This window comes from Lepidothrix coronata, unplaced genomic scaffold (genome assembly GCF_001604755.1).
Source record: "Lepidothrix coronata isolate B3197 unplaced genomic scaffold, Lepidothrix_coronata-1.0 Scaffold185, whole genome shotgun sequence".
Taxonomy (NCBI): domain Eukaryota; kingdom Metazoa; phylum Chordata; class Aves; order Passeriformes; family Pipridae; genus Lepidothrix; species Lepidothrix coronata.
The window spans coordinates 1128610-1143311 of NW_016690365.1; the positions used below are offsets into that span (position 1 = coordinate 1128610).

Here is a 14702-nt window from a genome sequence, read left to right on the forward strand (position 1 = left end):
TTTTAGTCTTGCATAAACGGTTTACCGTCTGTTAAAAGCATTTGTGCACTGTTGTGGGGAGGCAAATGATTGTGAATGTTCCTCTTGGAAGACAGTATTGACCTGCGTTAGAAATACCTTCGTAAATTAAATCTCGATGGGATCTATTTCTGGAAAAATCTTAATTAAAAATAGCGCAAACACAAAACTGTATTCTAAACAGAATGAAAATCCCGACACACCCCCCGCCCCCCCTTCTGCTCTCAGACAGTGTTGTGTTATCAGTGGAACTGGAAACCTTACAGCAATCACCCCAGCATTTTTCTGTAAAGAAGCAGGGAGGGGGGGAGAGGAGGGGGCTCCAACGGGTCTCGTTGCTGGGAGATACTTCGAGGGCAAAGTAAAAGTGCCCACCGGGAGCAGAGCTCTGCGGCTGCCGCCGCCGCCGTCTCTGACATGCTACAGTATCAGGCAGAGAAGAAAAGAAGGGAGTTTGGAGTTGATGTACACGTCGGAGCAGCAGTAAAAAGATATAAGATATCGACACGCTCAGCTGCATCTTGTTAAAAGCTTCCTGCGGGTTGGCAGAATGAAATCTTTATTTAAAATACACAAACTATCGTCAGGGGAGGAACGGAAGGGAAAACACTAAAAGGGCCAAACACAATGCTTAACCCACCAGTATAAGCAAAAGACGGGAAGCGATGAGATTTGTTGGGGCGAACGGAAGAGGGCGAAGGGTGCCCTCCTTGCAGGCCAGCCACAACAGCCACCTGGGGACTCGATGTCTCCACTCAGCTTTGGAGACTTTCTCTTTGATGGTGACAATGATAGTTGCTCTGGTACGGGAGAGGGACTTATGAATACCAGAAGCAGAATGTGTGCTCACATTTGGGTGTGAATGATAGGAAAACGTGCTTCGCCACCACATCCACATCAGCGCTCTCTTAAGTAGTGGTAATATTATTATTTTATTATCGCAGCCAGCGGCTTTAAAGGTGCATTATTTTAATGCATTATTAATTGTTTTCTCGGGGAGAGAGGAAGACGGGAATGGGGCTTATTATTATTAACAGCGAGGAGCTCACTCCCGTGGCACACGCCGGGGAGCGCGGTGGGAGGAGGCAGCGCCGGGGGAGGCGGGTGGCGGAGCGCGCCCCGGGATCGCTGCGCGGCTGCGGCGCGCACACGCGGGGCTCGGCGCAGCCCCCGCCGCGCCCTCCCGGACCCCCCAGCCCCTCACCCGCCTCCGGGCGCAAAGTTCCGCGGGCAGCTACCGGCGCGGCACCTCGCGGCCGGCACCTCCCCATCCACATCCCCAGCTCCGCGGGGGCGGCGCGGCTCCGCGGCCGCCAAAGTTGCGGCGGGGCCCGGGGGCCGCCGCCGGCCATCAAGTGGCTCGTTAAGGAAATGCAGGTGAGCGGGCTGAGCGGCGCAGGGGGCTGCGCGGGGCCCGGGGGAGCGCGCCCCCCGCCTTGGTCCCCGCCGTGCCCCCTGCCCGCAGCCGGCAGCGCTCGGCACCGAGAGCCGGCGGCCGCCGCACCCGCGGAGAGAACCGCTCCAGCGCCCCCCGCCCCGCGCACACAGACACAGACACAGACACACACACACGCACACCCCCCCACCCCGCCTCCCCACCCCTCTCTCGCTCCCTCTCTCCTCCCTCTCGTCTCTCTTTTCCTCCCTCCCTCTCTCTCTCTGCCGGCCTTATCGGAGAGAGTTGCAGGTACCTTACCTCTCCCTTCCCCGTCAGCCCCCCTCCTCTCGCCCCCCCCGCAAATTTTAGGGTGCAGGAGCCCCAGGAAGCCTCTTCTTCTTCTTCTTTTATTTTTTTCTTTTTCCCTTTTTTTTCGTTGTTGTTGTTGTTTTTTTGTTTTTTAAATCACTGTGACCAAAAAAAAAAAATTCCTTGGAAGAATGACTCTTTGTCGGAGTCTGCTCTGAAAGCAGAGATACCCCCAGGAGCTAGCGGCAACGGCGCTGGATCCCATCAAAACAGAACTGCCTGATATGGCATGTGCTTTTCTCTCTTTGCAGTTCCTTCTGGGCCTGTGTGGACTAGGGGCACAACGCGGCGCCTGACTGGCAGGAGGGGAAAGCGGAGACTCCTTCAGGTTTCCAAAGACGTCCGAGCGGACAGCATTAGTAAGTAAATCTGCTTGATTTCTGTCCCTATGTTCTCGGGCTCCTCCAAACCTTTTCCTAGCGTTCACACACATATGTATGCACAGACACACATTTTTATATACATATATATATGCATGCATATATTTCTGTTTTCAGGTTACTATGCTGGTCAAAGAGAAACTTGGAGGCTGTGGTAGCTTGAACTGTTTTCAGTGGGAAAATGCATTAAATGTTTTACTGGTCTCTTATGAGAAAAGAAAATTGTAGGTGAATACTTGTCTAAAGAAACTGAGTGTGGCATGTATTGTGTAATGTCTACCTTAGTTCGAGTGTAGGTATTTGATAGATTACAGACAATATCTAAACAAAGACGTGTTCCCTCAGGAGGGTTCTACAGCATGATCTGACCTGCAAAGTAATGCCTGGTGATGGGGCATTCAGTTTAATATGAAATTTGCCTGAGTTACAGATACTGAGAGTATTTTTAGCAGTTGTAAGTATTTTTAGTTCACATTTCTGAAGTTTCTAAATTTTTCATCAAGTTTTATGTATATAAAAGTATGTATAATGAGGATGACAGTTCCAGACAATAGTTTTGCTTTCTAAGTGCTTTTATGGGACATATTCAAAAGTACTGATCACGCTGTTTTCAATAGGTGAGAAAGATGTAGGGGAAACAAAAAGATAAACTCTTTTAAAAGGGTTTCATGAGCAGTGAGACTGTGTTTTGCTGGCTGAGCTGTAGAGTTGACAGAAGGTAAAACGATAAAATAAGGGTATGTCATGAAGAGTCTGCTGTTAGGTGTTGTTCAGCACTAAATATATCTGCATCTGGGAAGGAGAACTTTCGGAGACATTATTTCTCTTGGGACGGTGGACTTGTTATTGACATTTGCTGCCTCTCTGATAGAGGAAACATCTAGTACTAGTAGTTGAGGGTTAACTGTTTCCTAGGTAGAAAAGAGAAATAAGAATGACAGGTATGTCAATGAAATATTTGCTCATGTTTGCTAATACCTAAATAAAACCTTAGTGTTATGTCAGTAGAAATACAGTTGAGTCAGGTGTTTTGAATGTCCTGGAAGGAATCAATAGCATTTCAGCATTTTTTCTCCATTCCGGCCAAATGGACTTGGATTTAAATTCTTCATGCGTTGTAGTTATTATAGGGAGAGTATGGATGTGAATTTGAATAAAATGAACTTATGTCTTTACAAATTCTTACCAAATTTGAGTTATTTTACAGTAAAAATTCAGAATACTGAGTACTGTAAATAAACTATACAAATCAATTGTCTTACGTATTATGTCTTTACTCTTCACCCAATCAGAATAAACTTGTGTCATTAGAAGACATTAAACATGCATTTACAAATATATTCTAATACACTTCTCAATGTGAAATTCATGTTACATTTTCAGATGTAATTCAAAATAAATCACAACTAATAAATGTCACCAAGGGTGAAAGTTTATCAGGGTCAAATGAAATGCATTCCTTTGTGAAGTAAGGAAATCAGTTTGTGTCACAACAGTAAAGATAACTAGACGAAATTTATTTAGGAAATTAATATGATACAGTCAGGAAAGACTAAATGTGCTGTAGCAGATGGATGACATTCAGAGTTGCTTTCAGGTATTCACAGTCTTAGAGCAAGGAAGAATTACAAAACATAGGGTACAAGTTCAGAGACAGTGAATCTGGGTGACTTTCATATTACATTACAGTAGTCTTTGGGTAATTGACAGTAACATTTATGACAGAAAAACACCCAATGAACTTGTGAACCTGAAATTAAAGGATAACACATTTGCTGGCTTAGTAAGGAATCTTACTGTTATTGTTTTATTACTATGAATTTACATTTCAGTTAAGAATAAAGCTTTTGTTTTTTCCCTTTTTTTTTTTTTGGTGACTAGGCAACATTTGACATGGCTCATTTTTGTGTTGTATTCCCTGTGGGCAAAGCATTAAAATAATATATCCAGCTAATTTACATGAACTGTTTTGAGATTGCATACAGAGAAGTTTATTAGGTTAAGCTTTCAGTTCTGCTAGGTGGTCCCAAACACGCAACATTACAATGTTGAAAGTTTAAAAAAGTGTCTATGTAAAAAAAACCAAACCAAAACAAAAAAACTTACAGGAACTACATTGTTTAGTTTAGCTTTTATCACAACATACTCAATAGCTTTATTAGTTTGGAGCATACTCTTCATTCTTTGTTTTAGGATATGTCTTGGCAGTACTTTTGTGTCTGTGTAAAAAATGACAACACATACTCCACTTTTGCTGTAATTACTGCTGTGGGAAATGACCTATGTCAAATCATGACTTAGGTTTGATAAATATTGTATTTGATTATATATGTATGTAAAATCTTGAATTGTTTATATAGGAAAATGTCAAATCAGTTCAATCTAATTCAGAAGAGACAACAGAGGACTTAAAAAGACCTGTTACTGTGAAGATATAAAATTGATATAACAAAGTTGCGTGTGTCAGTAGTAATGTTTTTTATTATGCAATTGTTCTTGTTATTCAGATCAGATAATGGCATGATGACATATATAAGCAGTGTACAAGGAATGAAGGATTAATTCCTCTAATGTTCTTATTTAAGATTTCTTACTAATAAAATCATACATACCTGCATTAGTTTTCAGTAGATAAAGTCAAATCACATTGTCATTATTAAACATTTAGTATACCAAGCTACTATCAAACTTTGTGGTGATAAACTGTGATGGAAAAATTATGACAGTGTATTCCTTCTTTGTTCTTTGTTAAATGTGGCATTGCTGAAGAAATTCACAGTACACAAACAAACATGCTGCTTGATAGTGCAAACTATTTTGAAAGAGGAAATGTGATAAATATTAAATAATACACTAATGCTTTAATCAGCTTGCTTTCTGTGTCCTCTTTTAAGAACTTATAAAGCATTAATAACTTTCATATGTATGGGTGCTAAATCTATAGGGTTGAAGTACTGTAACTAGTTGGAGAAACTAAGATATCATTGGCTAAATTGGGAAACAGGTGAGTTAAGCATTTTGGCGAAGGTCACTGATACTTTTCATCAGTCCAAAGCTTGTTTAGTGTGAAAACAGATTGGTACCTTAATCCCACATAATTAGAGTAAGCTTTATTGATTTGCTATCACTTTAAAGACCTTGTAACCAGCAAATATAAATTTAATAGTGACATTTATGTGGATGATCTGTAATTTAGACTTGAATTTTTTAATCTGTACTCAAGGAAAGTAGGTTTTTGCCGTCACTAGTAGCCATAAGGACTCTAGGGAAACTATCCAGGGAGGAGGAAACAATCATGGCAATTTTAAAAAAGGGAAAGAAAAAGAAAAGCAAAAAGACCATAGAAATATCTCAGATTCAAAAGTGTTTGGGCTGGAGAATGCCTGTATAAACGGTGCTTTGGGATGTTTTTTTGCCATACGTATGTTTTGAGGTCGTTAGTACTAGAAGTTTCTTAAAGAGCTTTCATGTTATCACTTTTTCATTTAGACTTTCCACCTTACAGTTTTGCAGCTACAATCCTAACAAACTCTGACAAAGTTAACAAGGGGTTTTATGTCACAGTGAAATCATAATGATGGAAATAGGGTCACAAAGTATTGACAGGGAGTGCATTTGGCCTATAATTTTTTTAACATATTTGATTGTGATGAAAAATGTTTAGTAGCAAACAGATGGATTTAAAATTCCTATGAGCAGTAGTCATGAATTAATTAATTCTCAAACAAGAATTAAATGTATTTAATAATAAAATTAAGACAAGGAAAGAGACACACAAGATTAAGGAAAAGGAATGCATAATGGAAAAATTTTTAAGCATTATTAATGCTGTTAGATGCTGTTTGATTTTCAGTTTATCCATTCTAGTAACTTCTTTAGTAAGATTCAGAATAAGAAAACAATTACAGAAAAGCTAACAGTAAACGGAAAATTGCAGAGAATTTATTACTGTTTTTATGGTCAATATTATGTTGAGTTATATATCTATTTTCATTTGTTGTCAATAGTTGCAGAAATGATCCTATTTATCTTACATTTCTATTCTATTAAATATGCTATATTAAGTGAAGGCTGTTGTGCAAGAAAATGCATTCCTTATGTTCTATATTTCTGTATTGGCAACTTTGTAACCACTTCTAAAAAGTGTATTTTTTTGTCAATGCAGAAGCTGAAGATCAAGTTGAAAGAGATTTTAACTGAATATAGACTGCAGAATCTGGTTTATAAAATAGATTTTATAAAATTTCTCCCAGCAATACTGTGAAATTTTTCAAACCACTAATATGTTTTAAATTTTTACTGAATACAGGCATGCTTTAAATGCCTTTAAAGTTCTTCAAAATACTACTATACTTTCCAGATTATGTACTTATATTGTAAATGTAAAATTAAGATCTTAGAGATGTATTTGGAGAAAGAAACGTCTTGATGTGTATGTTTGTATTATGAAGAAGGCTCCAAATAGTCCAGTGATTCTCCTGAGAATGCTGTGGGGGATTTGTTCCAGCTGTAAGCAACATGATCTTATATACTTACCAATTAACAAATAAATACATATTACAGGCCTAGTCCTCTGCTTTGTCTAAACATTGGGTCTAGAAAAATGTTTTCTGCATCAGTCAGACCCAACTTTATTGGGATCTTACAGCTATTGTGAAAAGCTTTAAGGGTCCTTAAGCTGAATTCTTCGGTGCGTTTCAGAATGGCTTCTCAAAAGATAAGGTGGATGTTTTGGTGCATATGGTGCTTTCTGCTTTTCTCCTGAATTTAAAAAATAAGAGCTGTACACAGTGGCATCCAAGAAATCACTCTTTCTCCAAGCTGCTGCTTTTTATTTGGTTTTAGATTACCTAGCTCATTTTCAAAGTGTGTGTAGCACTGCTCAGCAGTGAAATGTTAAGCGCATATGCTTTTTGTTCACAGTGGAAAGGTGGCTGGAGAAGAAAATGCTTTTAGCAGAGGTGATTGTCTGTAAATATGAAGAAGGGCTCATGGTTTGATGGGAAGTGGAATTATTTAGCTATTCTAGTTGTTGCAGAAACTGTGTGGGTAAGGTAAACTCATATTTCCAGAGTGCTCAAGAGACCTCCCAGCTGATGATCTTCTCATAGGTGACAGAAAAATTGCATTGTGATGATGACTGATTTAAGGTGACCAACTTGAAAAAAAGTCCTCTGGTGGCAGCAGGTTGGAAGTGTACACCAACCAGTCTTCTGGCAAAAGTAACTCCTAAGGTTACTGTAGGAGAAGTAACTGCATAAGAACAATTGCATCTACTCTAGTCTAAAAGTCAAGTGATTTTTAGACTCTCATATAGCAGTTTAACAGTCAGTGTGGGAGTATGTCAGGCAAAGTAGGTTTGCTCCAGCTTTGACACATTCTCTCTCTCTTTGTCTCACCCCTACACTCTTAAAATGGTGCAAGGCATATCGTATCACCAGACTCTGTACTATATAAGACAGCGTCTAAAGTAGTTCAGCTCTGTATTCTCATTCTCAGTCTTTTAGCCAAACATATTTTTCTTAGTCTTTAGTAAAATATTAATTCTCCACAAGGTAACTATATCCATAGCATATTATTTTAAAGTATATGGATTTTAAATCTTTTTTCCCTGAACAGGAGTTAAATGAGAACACTTACAGTATAACTTTTGAACCTACACTGAAGGATTTAATTTTAACTTTAAAAGACAGTTCTAATAAAGCACAACATACTTTCATTACTTGCCTATAAGTATAAGGGAGAGCACTGATGTAACTCTTACTTGGATAGCTACAGAATTACTGGCAGTAACAAAAAGATAAACCAAAATAATGCCTTAACTGCCATCCGTTAGGGTAAAAAGACATAAAGGTATCCATCCCATCAATTTAACAATCAGAAAAAATCCTACAGGATGATGCATTGTCTCAATCTTGAATGATTTTCTTTTACACCGAAAGGAATGTGCTATGATGTTGTGTTGACAAAGTCCAAAGCACCATCAGTTCTCAATGGAAAGGATTCAAAGAGAATCCATATAAGCTGTCCATGACTGCATGAGTTTTGCTTTCCTTTTCTTTTGCAACTATGTTTTGCCAGATGGCGTTCTCAGGCTTCTTCAGAGAGACAGAAAACCATAAGGAGTTTTGTCTTTATCAGAAATCATAATAGTATCATGAAATTACAGTTGATATTTTTCTTCATCTAGGTTTTCCTGAAGGAAGTGTGTGGTTTTTTTGGCTGTTAATTTTGACCATGACATAAAAATATCACTGTACTCATGCAATAATAGTAGGAACCAACTCCCAAAATGTCAGTATAGCTAAGATATTAGAGTTCGTAACATAAGAATTGAGGCCTGAAACCTGTTTTGATGAAACCTTGAAAAATTCCTGTAGTGAGAAAGGCTTGATCAACATTAAATCATTATTACTGAAATATCCCAGATATGTTACTAAAAGGATTTGAGAATATACAAAAATTTCTCTTTGAGAGGACATTTAGTGAACTTTTTCATATGTCTGTAATTTTCTGAAAATTGTAGGTACAGATAAATCATAGAAGTGAGTTTCAAATAATCCATTGCATATAACCTGTACTATCATTTATGTGGCTACCATTCATAGAAATATTCCTGATGAAAAGTTGTATTAATCATTGGTTCCTTCACAAACAGAGGTCTGCCCAGCAAAGCTTATAATTTCAAATTTGACATTAGTAGATTTGGAGTGGCATCATTAGCATACCAACTGGAGTACTTAACAAAAAAATAAGAAAAAAAGTAGAACTGTTGCATTAATATAGTGATAACCTGTGTTTCCTTTGAATAATTTAGCCATTTCTTCAGTTTTAAACACATTTATTCTCTGAAATTGTCCTTTCTCCATATGAATAAAAGATACACTAATAGCTTTTTCACACAATTTGTCCTAATCTTCCTCTTTTTTTTTTTTTTCCCCCAAGAATGCTGGGCAGCTAGACTTAAAAAGCTGTACAAATCCATTTGCCAGTTTTTGCAGAGCATAGGCTTTGGGATGGGTTGATTTGACTACTCTTTTTCCATGTAAACCCACTTCATTGAAGTGACAGTCAGTTATTGAACTTGGAGACTCTTTCCTTGTCACTTGCTAGTGATGCCTCAGCTAGGAAGTGTACAGTGGACTGCACAGCTTCAAGAGAAGCCGAAAGGTATGTAGGTCACTGAACCTGGTTACCAAATACTGTTAGTCATGCTCCCTACATCCATGATAGTGTTCCGCAAAATTAACTTACTCAGTGATAATTGGAACAGCAGCATACAATCAGTCTTGTTTGGAAGAACCAAGAAATAATTCAAAAGCAGGGTCAAATTAATTTTGTCTGCATTTGTAGAACAAAGTGCAATGGGCTTCCTGTGCAGTTTGTTTTAAATTTTTGATTCTAATGGAAGTATGAGGAAAGAGGAGAAGTAGTGCAAGAATAATGTTACCGGAGGCCATTGGGTAGAATAAAGTGGTCAGGAAGTACGGTTTTTGTTTTTGGTTTTGGGTTTTTGTTTGTTTTTTCTTTGTTTGTTTGTTTGGTTGGTTTTTTAATTTTGTTTTGTGGTTTTTTTTTGTTTGTTTGTTTGTTTGTTTTTTTCTTCTGTACAATTTGCAATTGTGCCTTTTGCAATCGGATATGTCTGTCTCGTATTGGCCTCATAAGCCACCAGCGTGCCTGTAGCAAATATGGATAGAGCCTTCCCAAATCTTCGTTTGCGAAGCCTCGCCATGATGATGACAATTTGCAATTAAAAAAATATTCTAGAATTGAATAATTTCCTGAGAAACTTCCAAACAGGTTGTGGTGCTCTCTTGACCCTATCAGAACGCACAATTTCTCCTATTTTAAAATCTTTCATTTGAAAACTACCTATAGTGGGTTTTATTTTAGGTTTATAAAGAAAAGTGATCTTTGTATTTGTCACAACAGTAATAATTGTATTGCAGCACTTGTTTTTCCTCATCAACTGTAGCTTTCCAGAGGTTTCTATAGGTGTGGAAATGAAGTCCCTGGGTGTTCTCATTATCATATTCTGTATAATATAATAGATTGGAAAGTATCCAAATGTATTTTTGGCTCAGAATGATATTTTTTCTTCTCAGCACGGAGGCCAGCCTTTCCTACTCTTCCCTACCTTCCCTGTTTTCCTAATCTTCCTTTGCAGAAGGCTGGAACATGGTTAAAATATCTGATTATTACTAAATCGGCTCATAATTTGGATTTCTGTTCTGTCTCACTGATCCTAAAGATAGTGACCCTTTCTCCTGGGAAAAGAATTTGTTTTTAAGTAGGGTGATGTTCTTAACCTACTTTGTTTTTTCTAGAACTGACAAAAATGGGAAAAAGAGCACTCCATCTTAAGTAAATATCAGATGTTTCCTAATCTAGGCAAGAGATGAAGAAGTAACTGGTAGGATTCTGCTGGAGTTATGGAGTTAACAAAGTGGGTGTGTTAGTGTCTTTGGGCAACACTGAAGTGCAGTTAAAAGATTGCAACTTTTTTACCCCTCCACTGCACCGATAGGTCTTGATTGTCTTGAGAACTGAATGAAGAGGGGGAAGAAAGCCCATGAATATTTGTGTTCTGTTAATTTTATTAATCATCAGTGCTGAACAAATTAAAGAAGGCATGAATTATGATATTTATTTAACTTAGCATTTTTGTTTACTTATATCAGGGTTTGTTAAAAAAAAGATGCAATTTATGTTTCATTATATATTTTAAAAAAGGAATTGTTAGAAATACATAAAGAGGAAGGAAAGGAAAGTGAGAGTAGAAAATGGATAAGTAACAGGAATGGAAGAAATTCTCAGCAGTAGTCCTTCTATTCAGGTCTCTGGTGCAGTGTCAAGTCAGATGATGCTTTCTTTAACCACTAGGGATGAGATTTAGTTGCCTAAACAGAGGTGGCTTATGCCTTTTAGATGCTGTAGGGTACCTGCTCAGCCCTAGACTATGTTCTCTTGTACCATATCTAGCCAGTCCCATACAGGTATTTCAGAAAAAAAAGAACATATACAATTGTGTGTTCATCTGCATTCAGGATTATGAATTGTGCATGTCTGTATTCTGATGTTGTATCTAGAACTTTGTCTTTCCTCCTTGCCTTTCCCAAAGGCAAGGATTTTTTCATGATATGCTAATTATATCTGATGCTAACGGAGAGAGCTCCGTTAATCAACACTTGTGCTTAGCTATCAGCATAATTAGATTAATTATATTTTGGAGACATCCTAGAAATCCTATCATGCTTGTATTAATGTGTGTGTGTTGGAAGTGACATCATTCTTGTCTTCATGTTCTGAAACAAGGTTATATGTTGGTTTTTGATTGCTTATTTTGTTATATTTTTTCCCCTTTTTGTCAATGATATACAGACTGATAGAGTCCAGAAGTTTATGCTACTAATTATAGTCCATCCACAGAATCAAATTCTGTGCTTTTCTGCTATGACACTATGCTGGTGCCTCTGAGACAAATGTGATGAACTGTGTAATATCACACTGCCTTTTTTTTTTTTATTTGCTACTTTGGTAGGTCACCTTTTTCTGTTTCTTGGAAAGAGAAGATGGACCTAGGGATCTGTATAATATAAATATATCGAGGTGAAGTGTGTTTTCTGTTTTTGTATTATTGACATTTTGACCATTATGCAACCAGTAAAGATTACTGGCAGTAGTATTTTCTTCTGAGGTCAGGGCTATTGATTTTGGGGTATAAACAGAGTTGATAAGATAAATCTTATGGTGATAATACTATTTGTATCTAAATTTTGACATCATTTGCTTTGGACAAAAGTTGGAGATACATCAATCTGCATTTACTAAAGTCACTTGGATATTATGTTCATTAAATGACTGTTGAAAAAGAAATTGTAAGTGTTCTGCTTAGTAAAGGATATTGCAACTAGCATGCATGAGAGACTGCTCTTAGAGGGGAGGTCTCTGATTGTAACCCATCTATCAAGACTTTAGAAAGGCAAGAGTATAGATCTTGTCTCTGAGCCAGCAACATTTTCCATAAAGAGTAGATGAAGCGATTTTGAAAATTGATGAGCAGAAAAAAGGATCCAAGGAAAACTTGGTCCGTATTGTTTCGTATGATTTTGTTAATATATATGGCCTGTAGCGTGGTTTCTTAGTTATGCAAACTGTAACATCTGTTTAAGGTGTTTCACTGGTTGTCTACATTTTACTAGCTTGGGGAGACAAAACAAATAAAATATATTATGCCAAGTTAAGATTTTCATAACTTAACCTCACTCTGTGTTTCTAAAAATAGTACAGTATCTTTTGATGTCATTTATGTTTGAATCATATAAAAGTTGTAAGCCAGGTGGAATTTGGGGGATAACAAAGAGGATGCCTAATAATTATGTTAATAATAATTATGATTATGCCTTGTGATTGAAAGCAAGACCACATTTTAAATTTCAGAGGAAGTAGATTTTATTTTCTTGCTCAGTACACAAGGAGAAAATATAGGAACAAAGTAAACAATGTAATTATTTTTTTTTTGTTTTGCTATTACATTGTGTTTTTAGCATTGTTAGGAGGGAACTAAGATGCGAAGGCTACCTTACAGAAGAATGTGTGCAAGAACCTTTCTGTGGTAGTAAGTTTCATCCTAATTTTTAACAGCCAGGTTCAGGTTTCACAAATAACTAAAAATGTATTTTTTAAAATCAGTTCTCACACAGCAGATATGGTAATTTCCAAAGGTATGTTGTGTCATAATAGGTGAAAATAATGTTGGCAATGATCTGAGAGTCTATACGTATTTCACCAAGTTTCTTTGAGCAGGAAATATTGTGTTACTTGTTGCAGATTGATTTTTGTTTCTTAATTTCTAATGCAATGGCGTTTCTTATTGGTTTGTTGGGGTTTTTCTATGGAGGGAGAAATTAGGGGGAGAGTCTGTATTGGTGAACATGTGAGAACATTTAGAGGTCAATTGTGCTGTTGTATTAATGTTGAATTGTGGAATGAACATTTAAGGATATAATAACAGTGTTATCATCATCTCCTCATCCAATACTTTCTTAAGTAAAAAATGAGTCTTTGTTGTGTAAATTTTGAAATATGATGATTATTTGACTACAGCTTCTGTAACTAGTCAGGTAAAAGGAAGAACATCTTGGTAAGAATTTGTGAAGGATATCATGTTCAGCTTGTTTATCTTGACTTCAATCAAAGTTGGTAATGAATTGGGAGCTCAGTTTTCTTCTCTTGAACATTAAGAAGAATGAACTACTTAAATAATTAAGAGTGTGTGTGTGTTATTTTATTTCATAGTCCATATTAACATTGAGAGTAACTTTTTCTCTCAATATCATTAAGCAGAAATGCCTGGGGGGTTTTTGTTTGTTTGTTTGTTTTGATTGGTAGGGGTTTTTGTTTTGGTTTTTTATAAAATATAAAATATATACCTAAGAAGAAAAAGATGACATGTAAGTGTAATTTTAGTTTTATCCAGTGTAGCTCTGTAGGAGTGAGAAATGGTAAAATCTCAAAACAAGGTGTTTAAACAGTTATATAGGTGTCTATCCCTTCTTACAGGAGAAAAAAACCCCAAATGCCAAAAAAACCAAACACAAACCCACAAAAAACCACATAAACAGATGTGTATATTAAACTCTAGATTGATTATAAAAATACAAATTAATATGTTTGGTATATCCTTGTAGCTACGGGCACATCTTACTCCCAAAACTGCAATAAAAAAAGGAAAGTTATTATAATACACACTGTGTGTAAATTCATGGTGAAAGAAAATTTCCCCAGAATATCAGATTGGAATGTTAATTCAGCTTTAGAACAACTCTTGTAAAGTGAGATATAATTGTCTGTGGTATTTACTTTCGTGATAGTATTTGAAAGCAAACATCATTAGTGTTAGAATTATTGAAAATGCAAAGGAAATCTCCGTAATTCCAGTGATGCATATTTCAAACTGAAACTATTCAAGTCTTTCCAGTAAATTTATATTGTTTTAAGTACTAATTGCTCATTTTCTAGTATATTTTCATGATGATCAGCAGTTATTTTTTGTTTGGAAAAGGCTATAACATGATTTTATATATGCTTCTGAGGAAAGACTGACACATAGTGTGCTCCTCTTCCTCCCGCCATTATGTAATGATTGGAAAGATTTCAAAAAGTGTTAATTAAAGCATTTGTGCACTAGAAATGCACAGATCATTATTAAATATCGCAGTGTGTTGTATTGTGTTATATTAGTCAAATAGTTGCAGTAGCAAGGTCAGATGATATCTATATTGGCTTAAAATGCTATGGGACGGAGAGTATCCTGCATTTACAATCTTTACGGTTAGAAAACACCTTGAAGATCACTTAGTCCAAATATCCACCTATCATTACCACCATGTTCACTACTAAATCATGTCCTCAATTGCCCTATCCACATATTTTTTTGAGTGTTTCCAGGGATGATGATTCCATCAGTGGATATACTATCCCATCTGCTTAAATTTTGGAGTGGCCATAGAAAGAGTATAACTTTAATTATGAAAATTGCTACTAAAAACCTC

The 14702-nt window shown here is 36.9% G+C and overlaps 1 long non-coding RNA gene across 1 annotated transcript in view; it reads left to right on the forward strand.

Annotated features, from left to right (window-relative positions):
* Nucleotides 1–1606: 1606 nt before the first annotated feature.
* The window catches only part of LOC108505176, a 599626-nt gene continuing 586530 nt past the window's right edge, over nt 1607–14702 (forward strand). Inside the window, exons 1-2 of the long non-coding RNA XR_001877411.1 lie at nt 1607–1705; nt 2017–2124. This is a non-coding gene — a long non-coding RNA (uncharacterized LOC108505176). The remainder of the gene's footprint in view (nt 1706–2016; nt 2125–14702) is intronic.